The sequence below is a fragment of the Corvus cornix genome, chromosome 2 (assembly GCF_000738735.6).
Source record: "Corvus cornix cornix isolate S_Up_H32 chromosome 2, ASM73873v5, whole genome shotgun sequence".
Classification (NCBI taxonomy): domain Eukaryota; kingdom Metazoa; phylum Chordata; class Aves; order Passeriformes; family Corvidae; genus Corvus; species Corvus cornix.
In genome coordinates, this window is record NC_046333.1 from 116,690,959 (window position 1) to 116,712,377 (window position 21,419).

General features: G+C 39.3%; 1 long non-coding RNA gene across 1 annotated transcript; it reads left to right on the forward strand.

Annotated features, from left to right (window-relative positions):
• Positions 1 to 2,570: 2,570 nt before the first annotated feature.
• LOC104690362 lies at positions 2,571 to 13,897 on the forward strand. The gene is made up of 5 exons (XR_751965.2): positions 2,571 to 2,712; positions 9,098 to 9,210; positions 10,284 to 10,439; positions 12,769 to 12,921; positions 13,443 to 13,897. It is a non-coding gene; the product is annotated as an uncharacterized LOC104690362 (long non-coding RNA).
• The last annotated feature ends 7,522 nt before the right edge of the window (positions 13,898 to 21,419 follow it).

Here is a 21,419-nt window from a genome sequence, read left to right on the forward strand (position 1 = left end):
CTATGAAATCATACATTCAGAGTGCAATCTGGCTTCCTATATCACAAGCTATTACATTTCATGCAATTGCTCATGTATTAAGTTAATTATTTGGCTATCAATAAATAATAACTTGTGTTTAGCCACAGCACATTTTTCAGAAATGCCTGACTTGAAGACGTCAAGACATGAAGAATTCATTATTTTGAGAGCTCGTTCCAGTAGTTAATCTCTTTCAGTGTTAACTAATGGGTATTCAATTCTAATTTGAATTTTTCTGGCTTTAACTTTCAGCCTCTAGCTCATGTTATGCTTGTTTGCCTTGACAGGAGAACCTTTACTGCTTTGTGTTTTCTCTCTAATGTGCTCACCTGCGGTCTAATGTGGTCACCTCTGTGAGGCCTAAACAAAAGGAGCTCATTAACACTTACTAGAGGGTTAAGATCAGGATATCTTGGGTTTAGCTTTTTTCTGCACATTTTCCCATTTTCCACATTAAAAATATGGACACTCTGTAGCTTGTTTCACCTCTATGTACTCATTTATTTCTTTTTTTTATCTGCATATTTAGGATTCACATTAGTCTTTTTTTGCTGTTGAATCAAATATTGCATCTCTTGTTTGCTGCAATTTAGTATAAATAGTAAATCCACTTTCTGAGTCAGGGCATCCAGGAGCCAGTCTACAGGATGTGGACACAGACTGCATTATCATTTTACGTTCTGTTGACCTAAAATGCCATTCATTTGAATGAGCCCTAATGTTCCTTTTTAATCAGTATCTTTTGCACTAGTAAATCATATGCCTCAACAAATCTGTAATCTCATTATAAGTTTCTTTGACAAGACACACTTCTAGTAAAACTATTGTCACTAGCATTAGTCCTCTACATCAAGTTTTTATGACTGTAGTCCCATATTTTTTGTAGTTTTCCTGCTACTTTTGTCAAACCAGAGAGTAATTACTTAAATTATCTCATTTCTCTCTCTCTTTCTTTAATATTTACATAATGATAACATTATTTAGGTCTTTTAACATCTTCTTATATTTGTTAAACATAAAATAATAAAAAACCCAAACAGAATAAACTTTGGATCTGTTCAGCCAATTCTTGTAAAATGCCAGGGTTCTGTGAGAATCTGGTAAGCACCTATCTAGGTGCATGCATTTAAATGAGATTTTAAGGTTATGATATTGCACAATACCACTTAGCTATTAATAAAATGCAAAATTCTTTAACCACACATGATGTAAGCAGATGATACTCCTCCCCAAACATAAAACCCCCAAAATATTTATGAATATTTTATCTCTTTATCACCATCAACAAATTCAGAGTCTCAGACAGTAATGACTTCAAGTCTCTTCTCTAATTATTATAGTTAAAAAATTGTTACAAATTTGTGTGAAACCTGGTTATTGATTTTTCCTGAAGTGTTTATCAATATTTTTATGGCCTGAAATTTCTACTACATATTAATATTTGTTTACTCTTTTTTTACTTATTTCTACTCATTTTTTTCTATTCACCACTGAATCAGCATCAGATTTCAAGTACCACTGCTCTATTTTTGGGTACAGAAATGTGTCACACTTTATAGTCAGTAAAGAGCTCCCTATTTTCATTGACATTTTTCTACCTTTTTCCTTTTAAGTCATGATGCTTGTAATCTTAGTGACAGATAACAAACCGTATGATTTCAGTGTATATACAGCAGGAAACAAAAGACATGGAAAGCAGTTTGCAGTTTCAAAGTCCAGTGGCCAACTGCAGGTAATAATTATGAAGGAACAAGTACTTAAAAGGAGAACAGGCAGTAAGTGACAGGCAGTGTGTCACTGTAATGCTGCTAGAGTGGCTCTTAGCTCATGTCCTCAGTTTGGCAATTCAAAACTGATCAACTGGAACCTTGGAAGAGGAGATATTTCCATTCAGATTTATATTTTACCAATCGTTAATCATTGGTAGATAACAAGGAAGAAGCAACTGATTGTGTTCTAATTTAAATGTTTTGTATAGAAACATTGAACACTGATTTTTCTTGGATTAGTATTCTTCCAGGGTGATAATATAATCAAAAATAATGTAGTAATATTTGGCTCCAATTAGATGTGTGGTAAAAAGAACCACAGCCTCAAGAATTGACATCTTGCACAGACATAGAAATGTTCATATTCAGAAATGAAAAGGAACTGGTAACTTTCCAAGCCACTGAGCAACTTCAAACAGCCACCATTAAAAATAAAAATACTTTCCCACACTGAATATGAAATATTTTCCAAAAATACTCCAGATTTCTATGCAGTAATTTATCCAGTGGTTCTAATACTTTATCAATGTCCTACAATACATCTGTGTACTGCAGTTCTGTATAAAAAGGGCAGGGGGGAAGGCATCAGAGAACATTTATTCATTAAAAAGAAGAGTTTGATATCAGGCTTTTTATTCTTGCAATTGGATTTTGTATTTCACAGTCTTCACCCTCCTGTTCAAGAATCTGAAAACAGGCATTTGCTGGTTTACGTTGAAACACAGGAGTCTTCAGCTGCTTCTTAATGTTTGTTCCACAGGAAGGGAGTTAGTTCATAGCATAGTGTGCTTTGTTGAATCTGCATCAGCAAAGCAGATAAGCTCAGCCCCTTCATCTGGAAAAGGAACAGAGGAGTAGCTCCAGGAGACAGTGCAATACTCCAGGATACTGTGAAGATTTCAGGCAACAAGATGACTTTCAGGTAAGCAGAAAAGGTCCTCTGCTACTTACATTCGTGTGCTGCTTCCCAGACTATTCATTTTGGCACTGAAAAACCCTGTATTGGGTATGTTAACATACATTTAAGTGCTGGGTATTCCCTTCATGCAGAAGATGGCTCATCACCAGCTGTTCTGTGTGACACACGTGGACTGGTGTCATATGGAAGGAGCCAGCAGGGCTTTTTCCTGAAAATCTGATGCTGAGATTTGGCTACTTATGTACTTTGATTACACTACAGTTCTCTCCATAGAGACCTTATCACATGAAAGGGCAGGCTCCTTGTGAGTCCTGGCACATTTTTTGTTTTGGCAGATCCCTCCTTAGAATTCAGGGAGGCAGAAGATACTTTTCAGGTCACAAGGCATCATTTATAGCTTCTTGGGAGTTTTCCTGGACTGTTTACACTAGCACTTAGTAGAAGGCCTGCTGCAGCAGGACTGATGGCACTAAATCAAAGCATTGACACAGCTTCTAAAGTAGAATTCTTCTGTGTGCTTCCTGTGAGCACTTTCTCTCCTACTCTCTTTTACCATCTCTGTTCAGAGCTGAGCTTTTGGCACAGTCATTGACACACAGCTTTGTCAAGTTGCAATTTACTTAGTAAAAGTGAGGAAATACATGATTAAAAGCTTGTTTATCACAGAACTTCTTTGCTAGCTTAGGGCATCAAAGCAAGTTGTTCCATGGCAGTGCTTTTTCAGTGTCACGGGGAAAGTGAAATCCATGGTAGACAATGCAGTGCATCAAGCCCAGGAAGCTGCAGGCGTTTTTCTTGTAAACTCCTTTCATAGTTAAAATCCCAGGCACTGTGCAAAATCCCTGCAGTGTGGTGTTTCAAATGAGGTACAGCAAAAGTGGCAAAAAAAAAGTAGGCATGCTTTGCTAATGAGGGCAAATTGTGCCAGCTCCTTACAAAGAATAGCGTGTTTCCACCCACATCAGACTTGATAGATGTGGAAAGAGAGGCTATAGGGCTACTTATTCCTTTCTACTCACCTCAGTCTGGTGTCTCGTAGAGACTATGGAACATATCACGTCTGATCTTGCCCTCATTGAAAAAGGACACTATTTTGTGGGGAAGTTGGTTTGCCTAAGGGGGAAAATGGCAGTAGCCAGATTCTCACCACACACCCATAGTATGCTTTCAGACTACACTGCTGCTGGCTTTAACAGCAATAATATCATTGCCAACAATCAGTTTGTGGCCTTCATTAGGTTCAGGAGTCTGGCTGTTGTAAATTGTAATATTTTACAGCTACTATTCAGGGTATTTATATGCAGTTTCAGACAGTGATGCAATTTATGGAGAGCATCCATTTGGGGGTTTCCAGATTATAAGAAATTTTGTAGTCTATATAGCATTCAACTATGCCAGACATTTTTTCTAGTATTAGACATTTTTTTCTTAAGTACTTTCTGTGGTAACTTAAATCATTCCCAATATCCTCATGTTTAAATTATATTCCCATGCACACTGCATCCATCAGAGTTGATGACAGTGCAACAGTGCATGCTGTAACTTCCAAAGAGCTGGCATCTCACACCCTCATTAGCAGTAACGTATCTAGAAGCTATAAATGCTTTCTAAAGATCCAAACAACACAGCTCCCTGTGACTTATTCACTTCCTGCTTTCCTTCAAAAGCAGCTGAAAGAGGAACTCTGCACCTGCCTTCTCCTTGTGCTGACATCTGTTTGTAAATGAGAAAGGAGGCAATGAATGTTTTAAGCTGAAGGGACTTACTTTATTTATGATTGCAAAGATTCTTGGCTTGAAGAATCAGTTCAATTCCAGTGCCTTTCACCTTCCTTGCTATGCAGGGGGACAAAGAGAGCATTCATAGACACAACACGTGTGACATGGGGCACTCTAATGGCATTAGAACAGTTCAGTGAAACATTAATGAATTTACACACAAGCCAGGATCTAATCTGCTCTGTGCTAAGTGGTTTTCATAAGTAACCTCAAACACAAAAAACCAGTCAGGACTAAAATCTTTCCTTTTCTGACAAAATATAATCAGCTGTTTTTCTTTTGAAATCAGTAGCCATTCCCTTGCTTGCTGTGTTCCTGGTGTTTCTCCAGTCTGTGTCATTTCTCAGGTTCTTCTCACCAAGCTCAGATAAGACTTCAGTTCTTCCGAGCATCTGATGGTTCAAATATATTTTTGCCTGTAATCTTCTGTACCTCATGCTGCTTGCCTCAACAGGTGCTTTGAATGGAGATATTCACTTGCACAGAAAAATAGATGGTATGATCTTGTCTATAGCACTACACCTTTAATCCAACCTTAAATTCACATCCTTTTCTTCACCATGACTCCTTGCTGTCACATATCTGTGCCTACTTAAGTATTTGGGTGAGGTGGATGTGTAAGGTGTTAAGTCAGATGTCAGCAAGGCTCTTGAGATGAGGAAAGATGTGAGTGCTGGCTGTTTACACAAGATTTTATCCTGCCTCACTGACATCGAAAAGGTAATTGCCATTGACTTAAATGGTGACAGGGACAGAAACCTCTGCTATAATGTCCATTTCCAGAATCCTGAAGAGGAAGGTGTTGGGCTTGAGGAGATAAATGTGTGTGGGAGCTTCTCTTCACAGTCTACCCAGAACAGAGGTCACACTTTAACATCACAAAATTTTTCACAAGATGAGTAATTTCATTGTAGACATCCCCTTATAAGGAGAACTATGAGTCTGTACTTCAAGCAAAGCAAAGTACTGCCAGATTTCTAGAATTTCTGTAATTTTAAATATATCCCATGACATTTCTCTGAAGAAAAGGTGTTCTTCCAAATGATATAAAGATACAGATTATAAATCAATTCATCCTTTCCAAAGAAAATGGGTAATGAAACAGACAAGGAAGGGGACAAAGAGGGGAATAAGTGTCTGTATATTTTCAGGGATCTGTTAAATCTCACTGAAGCTGATTTCAGTTGCTTAGAGGAAAGGAGGCTGGGGTGGGAAAAGATGCTCTGCAGTCTGCAGTGTTCCTACAAAATGGGTAAATACAATGAAGCTTGCCTTCCTTTAGTATAATAATACCAGTAAAACCAAGCAGCGTAGACCAGCTAATTGCATAAATACCTAAAGGTCTGGAGAGACTGGCATAGCACAGCAAAGGTCTCTGTGATCTGTACCCAAGTCAGCAAGAGCAAAGGCAACTTTCAGAGCAGGCAGAGTTCATGAGTAGAGCAGTGAGGTCTGAGACTGCACTCCAGATGCACAGGAGCAGTTTTCTTACAGAAAATGTGACTCTAAGGACATTGTCATGAGAGAGGAACTACAGAAGCAAGGCAGAGCAGAAGTGCATCTGCAGAGGTTTATTTACTCCCCTGTCTGCTTGTCAGTTGATTTCAGTGGGAGCTCTCATGTCAGCAGGGATTGCTGCTAGAAGACAAATCTATCCTCTTTCTATCAGAAATGCTTTGAGAATCAGATTTACAAAAATGTATTATATAGGATTGATTGCCTTCATTAGCCTCATTTCAGTAACATTATTAGCTATAAATCACAAGACAATCTCTTATGGAATTACATTCTTATTAATATCACAACATCCTCATACCCCCACCAGTTATCACATTCATCTTTCATATGCTGGAAATACCAATAAAATTAGCTAACTGGACACTAATAGCATGGCTGTATCTTTCACTCTCCCATATGTTCTGTTAGCTTGTTTTTATCTTACTTTCTTTTTTATTGGTTTTTTGTTTGTTTTTTTTTCTAGTTGTCAAATTGTATTGCAGAGCACAGAATGCTTTTCTGGTCCTTACAATGTCTCATACATTAAAAATGCATTAGAGAAGATATCAGCTACCTCAATTTGCTTTAAAATGTCTTTTCTTCATAGCTACTGAAACTAAGGCTCATGAATGCATTAATCCTAAACAGAGTAAGTGGTCTAGGCCAAAATTTACTATTAAAAGGATGATGTAAAAAAAATATATAGCTTTCTTCTAATGCTTGGTGTTCAAAATAATTCATTGCTGATAATAGTCATAACAATAATAGGAACTTGGAGAGAAAATAAAATTACTTTGTCTAATTCAAAGCAGGGCAGAAAATTAGTTTTCCTAAACAATGAAAAAACTGCTTTCCAAGTGGTTGTATCTCTATGGAATTGGTACAAAAGTCATGCTGTTACATACTCCTTCTCTTCAGTATTTAAAAGACTGGGGGAGATATTTTTTCACACATATTCCCAGCCCTGCTCTATTCCCTTTGTGCTTTGTGAGATCAGCACAAAAGGTCTAGAAAGTAGGCTGGAAAAATCAGCTGCAGGTTCTCCTTGAGAGAAGGGCTCCTCAGGTGCCCCAGTGCCAGTGCTCCCTAGCTGCTCCCCACCAGCAGCTCGCTCCTCCTCTCCAGCAGACTGATGGAGCAAGGTTGTCATGCTCACTGTGCTCCCTACCTGGGGATGGGAAAGCCCAGCCTCTAAGGAATGCAGCTGGTGAGGAGCGGCAAAGCATCCCCCATCTATCCCAGAATCAGGTGCCAAAAGATCCCCGCTGTCTCCCTGGATGTCAGGATCCTACATGCACTTACACCCTGCAGGTTTATACATGAATTCTTTCTAGCAGAACTTACTAGCAGCAGAAGAGCATGATTACATCCAGACTGTGACATGGGGCTTCCTACACAGCCAACACTTTTTGATTTATTATATAAGCAATAGTTCCACAGAATGGCTGAGATTGGAAAGTAGCTCTAGAAACCAACTAGTCCTAACTCCCTGCTCAAGGTAGGGTCAGCTTAAAGCAGATTTTCAAGGCCATGTCTCACTGGGTTTTGAATATCTCCAAGGATGGAGAATCCACCACCTCTCTGGGAAACCTGTGCCAGTGTTCAACTGCTGTCACAGAAATTATTGTTTTTCTTACATTTAAGCGGAATTTCCTGTGTTTCATTTGTTCCGTTGACCCTTGTCCTGTCATTAGGCACCACTGAAAAGATCCTGACTCCATCCTTTTCACTCACCTCCATCAGGTATTTATTCACATGGACGAGATCCCCTCTGAGCTTTCTGATCTCATGGCTCAATCACCCCAACTATCTCAGCCTTTCCTGTTAGGAGAGACACTCCAGTTCCTTAACCATTTTCTTGGCCCTGCACTGGACTCTCTTCATTAGCTCAACACGTCTCATCTTGGGCAGCCCAGAACAGGACACAAAACTCCACATGTAGACTCAGCAGCACTGGGTGGAGGGGCAGGTTCACCACCTTTGAGTTTCTGGCAACTCTCTTCCTAATGAAGCCCAGAAAGTCCTTTGTATTAAAGCTGCTTTTCAGCTGGTTGACCCCACAGCTTTTATGGGTACCTGCAGTTCTATGGGTTCCTTTGACTTGGCATTTCTCTTTTTTGAACTTCAAGAGGTTTCTGTTCAGCATGTTTCTCCACATTTGGTGTAAACATTTGGTGTGGCAGCCACATGTTCCATTTTTCTATCATCTGTAAACTCGCTGAGGGAGCACTGTCCCACTCTCATAAGGTAACTTATGAATATGTTAAACACTTTTGGCCCCAATATCAATCTCCAGTGTACACCTCTGGTGAGTGGTCTCCAGGTAGACTTTGTGTAACTGATCACAGTGCTTTCAGCCCAGCAGTTCAGGCAATTTTCAGTCCAACTCGCTCCTGTTATCTAGTCTGTACATCGATTTACCAGGAAGGATGTCACAGTAGCCAGTGTCAAAAACTTTGCTAAATTCAAGATAAGATAACTTTTGCTAAACTCAGCTCCAACTGACCTGTAGTTCCTTCTCAAAGAAAGGAGTGACACTGGCTTTCTTCCAGTCCTCAGGACCCTTCCCTGATGGCATTTCAAGAAAGGTCTTGCAGTGACATTAGCTCCCTCAAGACTTGTGGTTGCATCCTATTAGGTCCCATGGACTTGTGTTCATTCCAGCTGTGTAAGTGTCCCCTAATCTGGTCCTTCTCCAACAATGGCAATTCTTGCTTATTCCAGATGTTTTTGTGTGTCTCAGGGACCTGAGATCCCTGGAGGTTGGTTTTACCAGTGGAGACAAAGAGAAAAGAGCACATTGGTCTTTCCTGTCTCCTCTGTCACCAGGTCACCTGTCCCATTCAACAGTGAGCCTACATTTTCCCCAGTCTTCCTTTTGCTGCTGATGTACCTGCAGAAACCTCCCTTTTTGCCCTTATCTATCTCTAGCTAGATTCAACTCCAAGCAGGCTTTGACTTTACCAACCTGATCCCTGCATGCTTGGTCACTGTCTCTATATTCCTCCCGTATGACCTAACTCTACTTCCACCTCTTGAATGTTTCTTTTTTACCTTTGAGCTTCCTGTTCATCCATGCAGGCCTCCTCCCACCTTTGTTTTACTTCCTGCAGGTGGGGATCAACAACTCTTGAGTCTGGAAGAGGTGATCCTTGAAAATCAGTCAGCCTTCCTGAACTCCTCCTCTCTTCTGCAAGATGCTGTCACGTGGGATACTTCCAAGCAGGTCTCATTGTTTGCTTTCCTAATGTCCAGGGTTGTTAAATTGCTGTCTTCTCTCAGGATCCTGAACTCCATGGTGGCCACATCTGCTCCTGGCATTCACATTCCCAACAAGATCTCGTTTGTGAAAATCAGGTCCTGCAGAGCATCTCGTCTCTTCACCTCCTTGGTCACCTGTATCAGAAATGTTTGTATTATTATCATTACCAGAAATTTTGTAATATTATTTTTGCATTATGGTCCTCTATGCCAATGCACTCTAGAGACCTCTTGGATTGCTTTTGTCAGGCTGTATCCAGCCATTGCAGCAGTCCAGCTCTGTGAGTTTGATTTGCCTTTTAATCAGAGATTTCAAAAAACAGGTTCCATCTACCGAAGAATTCAAAGGTGAGCATTTTCTCTTTTTTTTATTTCTTTTCCAAACAACTGGCAACAAACAGAAAGTCCATTTCTCAGTACCATTGCAAAGCACATGTGTTATGGTCAAATACGTCCTATGCTACTGTTAGTTTTGTAACAAAGAAATGTTTCTATCAAAAGGTGCTTATCACCAAAATTAAATAGAAATGATAAATGGCTTACTAATATTTTTCTGTGAGCCAGTTTTTAAATGGGTCACATTGTTCTTTTCTTTGTTAGCAACCTAAAATAGAAGTTATTATATCAACAGTGGTTTGCACATAATAAAACGCTATCTGAAATTTAGTTTGGTAATGTTTTCACTTGAAAATTAAGGCTAAAGTAATATTGTAAATTATCATAGTTTACTCTTTATTTTTCTATTTAAAAGCCATATTCTTGATAGCAAAAAATGCAGTCGGAGTTCTGAACAGAGAAAATGATCTTTTGGCAATAAGAAAAATAAATATTCCTGTTGAGAGTATAACATTATTGAGACTTCTTTTCCCTTCATGGGCCAAATTTTCTGCTGGCATATTTGATGCAATTGCACAGACTCCACTGGAACTTCACCAACTTTTGTTACAGAGAATACAGGACATTTTTTATTATTATTACAATTTTTTTTAATTAAGGATAAAATTGAAATAGAAGCATTGACAGCATTTTCTTTCACAGATGTTGGATTGGAGAGGCTATTTATGAACATCAAACTGTGGTCCATTTCTCCCTGGAGTATCTTGCAGATGCACAGCTGCAGCTCTTCAGCACCAAGGGAAGAATGAGCTATCCACAGACACCAGCAAAAAGCCAGGCACATTCAGGCCACACAAGGTACAGAGAGCCACCCAAGAATCACCAGCACCTCCAGGGGAGGGGATTTTTGTGCTCACTGAGAAACACTCTGAGAAAATGGAAATTCAGATGTGCACAGGATGCAAGTTATTTGGCCCAGCTCAGATTTGTGCATCACATCAGTGCTGGTGAGGATTGTTCTCAGGCAATGCCACATGAGGCTGTAGAGAATTCCTTCTCAGAGAATGGATTTCCTCACTACTGTGTAAGCAGCTTCTGTTCCCACTCAGCTCAGGATTAAAGAGCAACTGAGGGCTCCACTTTGGTGGCTTAAGTTAAAGTAAGGCTAAAATGGTCAAAGCCATTTGCAGCAATGAAAAGCGTAATGAGGGAAAATAAAGAGGTCTTTCCACCACCTGCTGAGGAGAGGGGAAGTGCAGGAGAAAACAGACTCAAGTACAAGGTCCTGACTATTCCTAGCACCATGTGTTAGACTCTTTGGGGATTCTTCAGAGAGGTGAACTTCACTTGCACTGAGATCAATGAAAACCTGTGCATTCAATCTGTTTCTTGTAAAAAAATAACTCTGAGTCTCTCCAGTGTGCAAGTCAGAACTGTCTGAAAGTCACAGGGAAATGAAGGGCTGAAAGGCTAAGAATTTTGTGCTTCTTTTTCTTTTTATACACTTTTTATTCCCACAGACCCTATGGGAAGCATAGGACTTCAGCACAGGGACAGCCAAAAAGATTCAGGGCTGTTAAAATAGTAGCTTGTTTAAATCCCAAGGTAAACTACTTGTGCTAAATTAATCTATGAACCTTCACATCAGATCTAGAGCCTCTGAGCAGTACAGATATTTTGAGATGATCTAATTGTGGTTGGAGAGAAGGGAGAGTGTGGGCACGAGTAACGCTGCGCTGTGTGCCGCAGTGGGGTTAACACACAGCACAGTGCCGAAAGCTGACATGAACAACACAGCCAGAACACCAGGGAGCAAAGATATCTAAGCATTTCTAAAAATTAGTTGCTGGAATAATCATAGAAGAGCAGATTTGAAATGCTTGCTAGGAAACTGAGGAAGGTGTGTAAAGAAAAACTGTGAGGTTTTGGAAGTGGTGGTAGGATTGGAAAGAGCAGGGAAGGATACTGCTGCCAAAATAGATTAATAGACAGGAATTGTCTCTTGTGGAAGTTTTTCCAGCTCTTCAACAGGAATCAGAGACACTTTGGGTAGCTTTGTTTTCTAAACTCAAGGAGGACCAGTTAAAAGTAGCGTCTCTCACCAGAATGAATTAGAGGATACAAGTACTGCCATCTTTAACACATGTTGGGAAGCCGGGGACAGGATTTGACAGGTGAAGGCTGCGCCATTGAGCTGAAGGAGATGAGCACTTGGGGAACACCAGGGTCCTGCTGGACAGCGCTCTCTTGTGAGTCCAGTGTTGAAAGACACTGTGGGGTGAGAGCACTACATCCATCCCCACTCACACTTAGCCTAAGAAAGCATCACGAAACACCAAAAAACATCAGGGTATGGTCAATATAATCACTAACACCAAACAAGAAGGCAACAGAGAAGACTTCTAATATACTGCTGGGAAATGTGGAATTTGTAGTGTATTGCTATATCCACCCTCATTGGATGGATGACATTTAAACACTGAAATGGATGTTTTTCAAAAATTCTGGGCACTTTTGTTTTTACCCCTCTGCACAAACGGTGGAAAACAATTTTTTAAAGAACTATACTGAAGACAGAAAACAAAATGAATAAGGATTTCACGGTTTCTGACTCCTTCAAGATGTGATTGATCATCCCATTGTCACAGGTCAACCTCTGCCATAGAAAACTCCAGATAATCTTCAGCTGCATTTCCTAAACCATTAACAGGATAGACAAGGCTAAGATAACAATGCACAATTTATTTTCCAAAAGCAGCTGACAGGAGGAAATGGATACCAAGTGAATTAACTCATTAGAACGGTACGGCACATTTGGAAATTCAAAACAGATTGCCTGGAATGATTTAAATCTAGCACGAGGTTAATGTCAGTCTCTTGCTTAGGCGTGTCAGTGCTGTAAACTAGTGGTCCAGTTTTAGAAAGGTTGATGTGTGCACGCCCTGGGACTTGTGCCTTAGGGTGGCCTGGACTTAATTAATTGCATAACTTGAATACCACCTATAGTGGCCCTCCACAGGTTGCATAGTATGTGCAAGGGTTACATTCACATGCATGGACACACAAAAACCATGCAGACATACCACCACTTTCTAATATAAACAAAAAATTCCATTGTTAGCTTGTTGTGAATCATTATTAAAAATAGCAGGTATCTTACAGGCTGTAAATATATTCTGTTTTTAAGGAACTGCATCTATATCCAGAGCAAAAACTTGGCAGTTGTCTCAAGGGAGCAAAGTTTCTCTCATGCCCGATTTATAACCAACCAAGAATTTCTCAGAAATTGGGTTTTAACATCTGTCAGCCACAAGTTGTCAAACAAGCCTATTTTCTCCTGGTAAGCTCCCACCTGTGTCTCTTTCATAGTTACAGCAGCATAGTTTTAGAAAATTTTGGACTTTTATTCAGCATACCAGACTCTATTACAGCACTGCTAAGGTAATATCTACATTTATAGCTGTTATTTATATGGTATTTAAGAGCTTTAGTCGCTTTTTTTCCTTCACAGCATAATAAGCTGTAATTAAAGGAGTCGGGGTCTGTATTACAGAAACATTTGCCCCCCCATGTGTAGCACAAAGATTGCTTTGCAAAGAGACAACTGGGAGCTAAAGCAGTTCAGGGTATTTCTTCGTATATTCATGACAATAGCACAATGGCACTTGTCATTAAAAAAACAACATTCTAACACAATGACTTGTTCAATCACTGTATCTGAAAATGGCTTAAATTTGATTAGTTTTTGCAAATAATGGGGACTAGACAACAGCATAAAAATGGCCCTGTTGATTTATATCTGAAGAGTCATGATCTACAAGCAGCAGCTGTAAAAAGCTCTTTGCTTTCCTTTCGGTGCAGAAATCACTTGGAACAAGGGTCATCCCAAAACAAAAGCAATTCAAGCAGCCTATCTGAGAGGAAGATGAGGAAGGAAGGAAGGAAGAAGACTTATTTCATCTTCTGCACTGCGGATCATTTTTACATCATCTCAGATTATGCAATATACCATGGCAGGGACTGTGAAGCAGGAGTTCATTGAGAAAGGGCACTTTCATTAGCACTGCTGCAGTGTGTGCTCTCAGATGTCTGAGGTGGAAAGGTCACAGCCACAGACTTCACAGCACCACGATCTGGCCTGTCTACACCCAGCCCTGGTTATCCAGAGTTATGAGGAAGGGAGGTTAAATGCTTTCATATGAGGTCTGTGTTTATCCTGGTGGCATACAAAGAAGAATCACGTTAAATTAAGTAGCTGCCTTCTTAAGAATGGCAATTACTGTGAAGCACAGATTAAAGTAAAATTCCATGAATTAGTCATCTAATTTCATTTGGCAATGATGTTTTACAATGTGTAGTGTCAAACACTATATAATGTCAATGACAAAGAGGGCACATGAGGATTTACAATGTATAATGTGAAATGTCTTTGATGCTCAAACTCTCACTCCTTTGTTTGCATGTAAACCACAAACTGGTTTGGCATAAGGCACAAGATTTTTTCTCATCTCAGAAAAAAAGGATCAGCTGTACTGGAATGAGGCAAAAGTACAAAGGTAAGGGCAGGATTACTTCAGATCAGGGAATTGCTTCATATGGTCACAACTCTTCCTTGAGTATCTGGATTTAGTATGATATTCAAATAATCTTGTTGTAAAAGAGAAGTGTTGAAAGTCCATTCTTTAAGCTGTATAGGTCTGTCCTTTAATTGAATTCCCCACATACATGTGGACACACACATGCACACACTCTTAACCCCTTTCATTATGCACCAAAAGGTTTTAGTGGCCCCAAATCACAGCACTCCTGAAATCAAACCTGTTGGTATTTTATGGAAGCTATCTTGCTCATTCTAGGAGAACAGATGTGTGATTTCAATTCATGCAACCTGCCAGCTCTGTGAATTGAGGGTCCAAATCATATATAGTCTTCTTCTTCTATTTTGTTCTGGCTTAAAACAGTTCTCTGAGATCTACCTCATCCATGCAACTGTCCCAAAGAGTATTGCTAGATTTAGCTGACAGATGCAAAAAATCTCATGTTGTCACAGAATTCCCCAGTGTCTACTCAGCACCAGATGTCAAAGAATGCAAATCTACAGCTGGGTCTGGTGTTCATTTGTACTCCAAATTCCCTCCCTCCCAGCTGTTGTTTTCCACTTCCATGTTCATAGAGTTGAATTTTCAGAAGCAGGAGATAGACACTCGTGGCTCCCTATATTGATTTGAATATACATGTTTCTTTATTTACCTGGAAAACATCTTTTAGAGTTGAAAAATAGTGTATTGGTGAGGGTATATTTGAGTATGCTTACCCTTCACTATTGAAAACATCCTTACTCATCTTACAAAGACAATCTCTTCTCAGTAAGCTCTCTGGAACTGGAATTGTCTTTCCGAGCAGCTGTTTAGAGGTGAAGGATAGGATTTGCTTAGGCCTCCCTTGCTTAGGCCTCCTGGGCACCATGGAAAAAATAAGCATGACCACAGTAATACACAACAAAAGAGTTATAGTCATGAGGAACTGCAGAGCAGTGTTTATTCAGTCATCTAGGGGCCCTTTGTGCCTATCCTTTGTTGTCTCTCAGGAAAGGAAGTTCTAGCCTGGGACTATAATGACTGGTTTTAAATTTTGCTCTCCTTCATGTAGATATTACCAGCCTGCACAGCTTTTGAAATATTGTCAGACAATAATATGTCTGCAAGAGGTGAACTGATTTTTCCTTTGTTTTTCCCTACCTAAACAGGAGGAAAATTGAAATAACAGGTCAGGGTGAATACAGCAGTCTACATTTGTTTTCTTGAACTTCCTGTAAATTAATTCAGCAGTTCAGACTTTCTAAGGTTCAACTGCAGTGACCTCTAGTGTAGTTTAGATTTCCTTTTCTTAAATGAAGATGGCATGTGTATGGAGATTGTCTCTTTCTACTTATTTGTGTGATGATCTTCAACTCACTGAGTTCTCTGTTATACACACAGTAATTATAATCTAAGAAATTATTTGGTTTATTACACTCCTGATTTTCAGCCAGTCAAGAAAGTTGGTTTAATCTATGGCTAAGGGCATATTACTGTGTTTAAAAGGGATGAGTCTTAAATGATGGGAGTGGAGAGTACTCAAAACACTGGTTCAAATTTAAAAGTACAAATTAGACAATCACATGTAAATTCCCGCTTTTTAAGCAAAGCATAACATGCACTTTACCATTGCAATATGCCTTATATCAGACTCCGGTGGTTTTCCAGAATGTTCACCTTTCTGCATGGTTTTTATTGCCTTCAGGTGGATGGGGACACTGTTGTCTTGGTTTAGCCCCCCTGCATGTTTCAGTGCCTGCACCAAATGCAATTCACCAAAGAGCACTGTCTCCCCAGCTTCACTGAGACCTGAGGAGGTAATGCTATGACCAGCAGTGCTGAACAGATTTCTCATCCAGTCAGTACCTGTAAATAGCACAGACTCACCTCACTACAGCTACCACTCACTTCAAGTCTCAACCTGGCTTGCATGCAGCCACCCCAGCTCTTTCTACATCCCTGCTACCCGATGCTCCAAGACCTGACCGTGTGGCAGGCAGAGCCTGGTCAGGCACCTGCATCTGCCATGTGAATACTCATAAACCTTCACATTGCCAATAAGATTGAATCCAATATACAAATCTCACTACAAAATACTGAGAAGTTGACTCCTAAAGTTTCCTAAGCTGTTGCCTGAGCCCTATTACTGTCATGAAATGTTTTAACATAACTTGAATGATAGCTATCAAACACAGAAGTGGAACACAGATGTAGGGAGACTACCCAGGTATTTCTATATTTATTAAACATGTCCATAAAACAGAGCAATGGTAACAAAAATGTTAAGTGTTAATGGCACTCTGGGGAAATCTAGCAGTGTTTATTACTACTGTTATTATATATGTATCCCCAATATCTACTTTTTAAAGTAGATAATAGTATCAATTTAGGAAAGCAGTGATTTAAGATAAATGAAAAAGTGATGTTTAATGGTTTTACATTAAGCACTAGCAGACCTATCCACCTATCAGATAAGAGGAAAGGAGGGAGAAGAGTATAAAATACTTCGTTTGAAGTGATATGACCCAGCACAAATAGCCTCAGTGACATTTTAAGGTCAAACAGTCCAAGCATCAGGCACATATACTTCAAATCACAAGGGGAAGTTTTGACAAGTTGAGTCTGATCTGCCTAGGACCTAGTGCTAGTGCTCAGAGTGACAAAAGCTTTTATTTAATTCTGACTTTCTGAAGTTCATCCTGCATAATTTTAAAAGTACCACCAGGTTGCATTTACTTATGTATTTGACTTCTAATGCTTTCTAGTGACAATTTCCTAACAAAATATTTATTTAAAAAAATCAAAAACACATTTATCAATTTACATTTTCAGGCTAGCGACTGTTTGCCTTAAGGATTAGAAAGGAATTACTACTAAGGCAAAAGCAAATATTTTTTAGCTTGATGAAGAAATACATGTTCAGATGCTAAAAAAAGAAAAAACAACCTAGTCAAAGATGACATTTAAATATGATAATTCATAAAAGTAATGTTAAAATGTTGAACAAATATTAAGGAAAGTTGAAGTGCTAAGAAAGGTAGGGAAGTCAGGGAATTTTTAAAATGCTCTGTATCTTCAAATATATGTTAAATTTGAGACTGCAAGATATTGAGAATCAAACTGTGAGAAGTCAGCTGGAAAACAAAGTGCTGATTGTGCCCAGAGTAAAGCACAGGAGATGCATGAGAAGGGGGGATTAAAAGCCTGTCTGAAGTGGTGTTTGGAAGGCTGGGGGGAAACACTGTTCTGAAGCAAATGGGCAGGTGGGCAGCAGTTGCATAAAAAAATAACTGTGGGGAAAAGCAATGTCACCTACGAAAATCATTGTGAAAGAGGGTTAGAGTTTCCTCTGTTGCAAAGGTTTTTATTCATAGGAAGCACATAAAGGACATTTGTGCAGCAAAAAGCAGTCTGTCAGAGCCTGCCCCTCATGCTACAAACATCACTTCTGTCAGAGAGGAAACATATGTTCTCAGCCAGCACCAGTCTCTGGGAGCCAACACGCTGCTGGAGATGGACACTGAGCACACGGAGCCCTGGCAGGACTGGTGTGGGAAATAGGGCTGGGCCACCACAGCCAGGCTGTGGACAAAAGCCATCCCTGCTCATTCAGAGCTCTCTGTGTAAAACCAGATACCTCTGGATCCATTATATTGCATTTCAGCCTTATGTTCATTATCATAGAAATTTATCTCAGAAGCACTGCCTTCTGCCTGGAAAATAAATGCTTCTACTTTGCTTCATTGCCTAATAGCTGGAGGAGTCCATTACCTTGGGAAAACATTTTTTCCATTTACACTGACTCTTAAATATTTTATGATCATTTTTCTTTCTTGCTTCCACAGTAAATAAAGCAAATACATGACAGACACAAGATGTTAAATAGTCACCAATGTATGTAATTTAGTGTATATATTGATCCTCACCTATTTTTATCCTTTCTGTAAATTGTACTACACACTATACTGCTTCCTTTAATTATTTTCATTTACTTTAGACTGTCAGTGCTTAGTTTGACTACCTTTCAGTCTCTATCCTATAAATACTTCATAGTGGGCTTCAGGAGGTACAGCATTTAAACTAAGCAGCTCTGAGGCTTGGGTCCTAGTGTTTGAAAGGCATTTAATTATTACTTCTCCTCTGTGAGGATTGCTGCAGTGACATTTCCATGTAGTACGTCTGCCACTACCTCACTTTCAGTTATTTTGGAATCAAACATTATTTTCATCAGTCTGAAAAAGATGGTAAAAGACTTTTTTTTAATCATCAAATGTAATACATTCTGCACATACAGCCAAAATCATAATAAATACTGATAGCATTATTAATTAATACAAATAATAATCCAGCTATATTTGTGGAAAGCAGAGAGCAGAGTGAGACTCTAAGGCACCTCAGGGATGAACTGATAGAATATATCCCTGAAAACTCATTTCTACAGCGCTGTTTTGCTTTGCATTCTCTCTATTTCCAGGATTCATAGTGATTCATACCTACCAAACACAAGAGGAGACTTTCTGTACTGGACCACTCCAGACTGGGCTCCAGATCATGGGCAGAGACTTTGTTGTGTGTGCAAAGCACAGTACCCATGCTCGGCGCCATGCAGTAAAGGGATGATGGGTGTAATAGTCACAAACGCTGTGCATTCCATGAAATCGAACCCAAACGCTGTAACATTGTGGGGAAATTATGTCTAGGGTTATTATGGTCTGTAATATCCTGTAAAATCCAGCTTTACTTTCTGAGTCTCAAAGTGTGAAAACATTTTGAAGATATGTAGATTCAGAGATTTTGTGAATTCTCTGATTTACAAATAGACAAAATGGGTAACGCCCCACTCCCAAAGAAGGGGCCACAGTCGGTCATCTGGTCCAAGCTCTTGGCTCAGGTAGGGTCATTCCTAGAGCACATGGCACAGGATTGTGTCCAGATGCTTCTGGAATATTTCTAGTGAGGGAGACTCCACAACTTCTCTGGGCAATCTGTTCCAGTGCTCAGTCACCTGCACTATAAAGAATTGCTTGCTCATACTCAGGTGGAACTTTCTGTGCATCAGTTTCTGCCCATTGCTTCTTGTCCTATTGTTTGGCACCACCGAGAAGGGGCTGGATCCATCGTCTCAATACCCTCCTTTCAGATTCTGACAGAGATTGATGATATCTTCTCTCAGTCGTCTCTTCTTGAGGCTGAACAGCCCCAATTCCCTCAGTCTTTCCGCATAAGAGAGATACTCCAGTCCCTTAATGCTTCTCACTTCTTGAAATGGAAAAAACTGAGGCCCCTTTAAACATTATATTTTTAACATCAAAGCCAAAAAATAATTAAGTGTCCCTAGAAAACGTCATTCTTTTCCATAAAATCTCTCTCTCCATTTTGCTCAAACACACATTAATATTGAACAAAATGTTTCAGGAACTCTTCCTACCTTTGTGAAACAGATTTACTATGTGTAGGATATATATGACAGCAATTTTCAAAGGTCAGGATGTGAAATATTACATTATTACAACATATTAACTGTACCCACTGACTACCACTGCCTGTACAGCACTGACTAGACATCACAGCCTTAGTATTTTTTCTTTAAAAAAGAAAAATACAGGTCTTGAGAACACAGTCTTTTACCAAACTACCTACTCTGAGTCTCACAAGGAGTACTCTGTTTCCGAGGAGTAGTTACAAAAGAGGTGAGATTTAAGGCTGGCTTCAGAACTGGGCAAATAAGCTTTTCTGTAGAGTAAATGAACTAGGGGGGAACTGGAACTAGGGAACTTTGAATCAAATCAACTAATAAATTCAGCCAGAAATGGGGACTGGCTAGGGAGAATAAAAAGGTCATAGTACTTCAGTTTCATATTTCTTTGTTTAATGAAATTCTTTATTTGAAGGCACTGAATATTTTTTTAGGATACCTTTTAAACAAAACATTTGACATCATGTTTTAAAACAACACTTTTAATTACTATTTTTTTATTTTAATAAGATAATCAAAAAGTCTTTGTCCAAAATCTTAAAACAGCATTTGATCTTTAAAAAAAAAAAATAAAACCACAAAAAATGAAGGATCCAAAATGGGCTTCCCAAAAGCCTTAGCATATAGATATATGTTCTATTTATTTAACTTCTGCTCTCACCAGAAATGTTTGCTCTTCAGACAATTTTCTCATAGTGAAGCAGAGGGCATATAATCTGCTGAGTTGTAGCTTGCACTGCAATTGGATTTGCTTCTTCGAACGTTTTCTGAAATGTGCTTTATTGATGTATTCATTTCACCTAAATTTTACCTAAATCCCTGGGCCTGTTGTCTCCTATTGGCCAACCCTAGACCTTCACAGACACCTTGTTTATAGAGAGCACTACTGCTCAAAAATTTAACTGGAGGCTAAGCTGTTTGAAGGTCATCCTAGATTTATTACAATCCCTTAAATTGAACTTTCAAAAGTACATATCTAACTCAATACTTTACATACTTATTTTTCTTGTCTGTCCATATGTTTTTGGGTTTTTTTCACTAAATGAATAGGAATATTTACAGGATTTTTTCAGAGCCTGTTTATTAAACCATCATACTGGGGAATTGTTTAGCAAGAGAACACTTCCTTCTTAAGTCATTCCAAGAGACATAACAGTGATTCTATCATGAAAAGGAATACAACATATTCCAAATATATATTCAACTAATAATACAGAACTCTTGTTTTTGGCAAGCCTGGACAGACAGTAACTCTATAATATTGGAACTTAATTTTATTTCTACCAAAGAGTGGCCATTTTCTCTATGATCTACCACCTTTGTGTACCAGCTAAGACATGGTAATTAGTAAACTGAAGCCCCAATTTCAGCACTTCTCTTCCACATCACCCAGTAGTAACATGACATGAAGTCTCATATAGCCTCTTATAAATTGTCTCATAGCAGCCTTCCAACACCTACAAGAGAGCTGGAGAGGGATTTTTTAAAGGGGCATGTTGTGATAAGACAAGGGGTAATGATTTTAAGCTTGAGTAGACTTAGATTAGAGCATGGTGAGGCACCATAACAGGTTGCCTGGAGAAGTTGTGGATGCCCCATTCCTGGAGTTGTTCAAGGCTAGGCTGGATAGGGCTTTGAGCAACCTGGTCTAGTGGAAGGTGTCCCTGCCCATGGAAGGAGGATTGGAACAAGAAGACCTTTAAGGTCCCAACCCAAACTGTTCTATGATTGCATGACTTTAACACACGCTGCCATGACTCATGTTTTAGTTGCTGTACTTTCTTT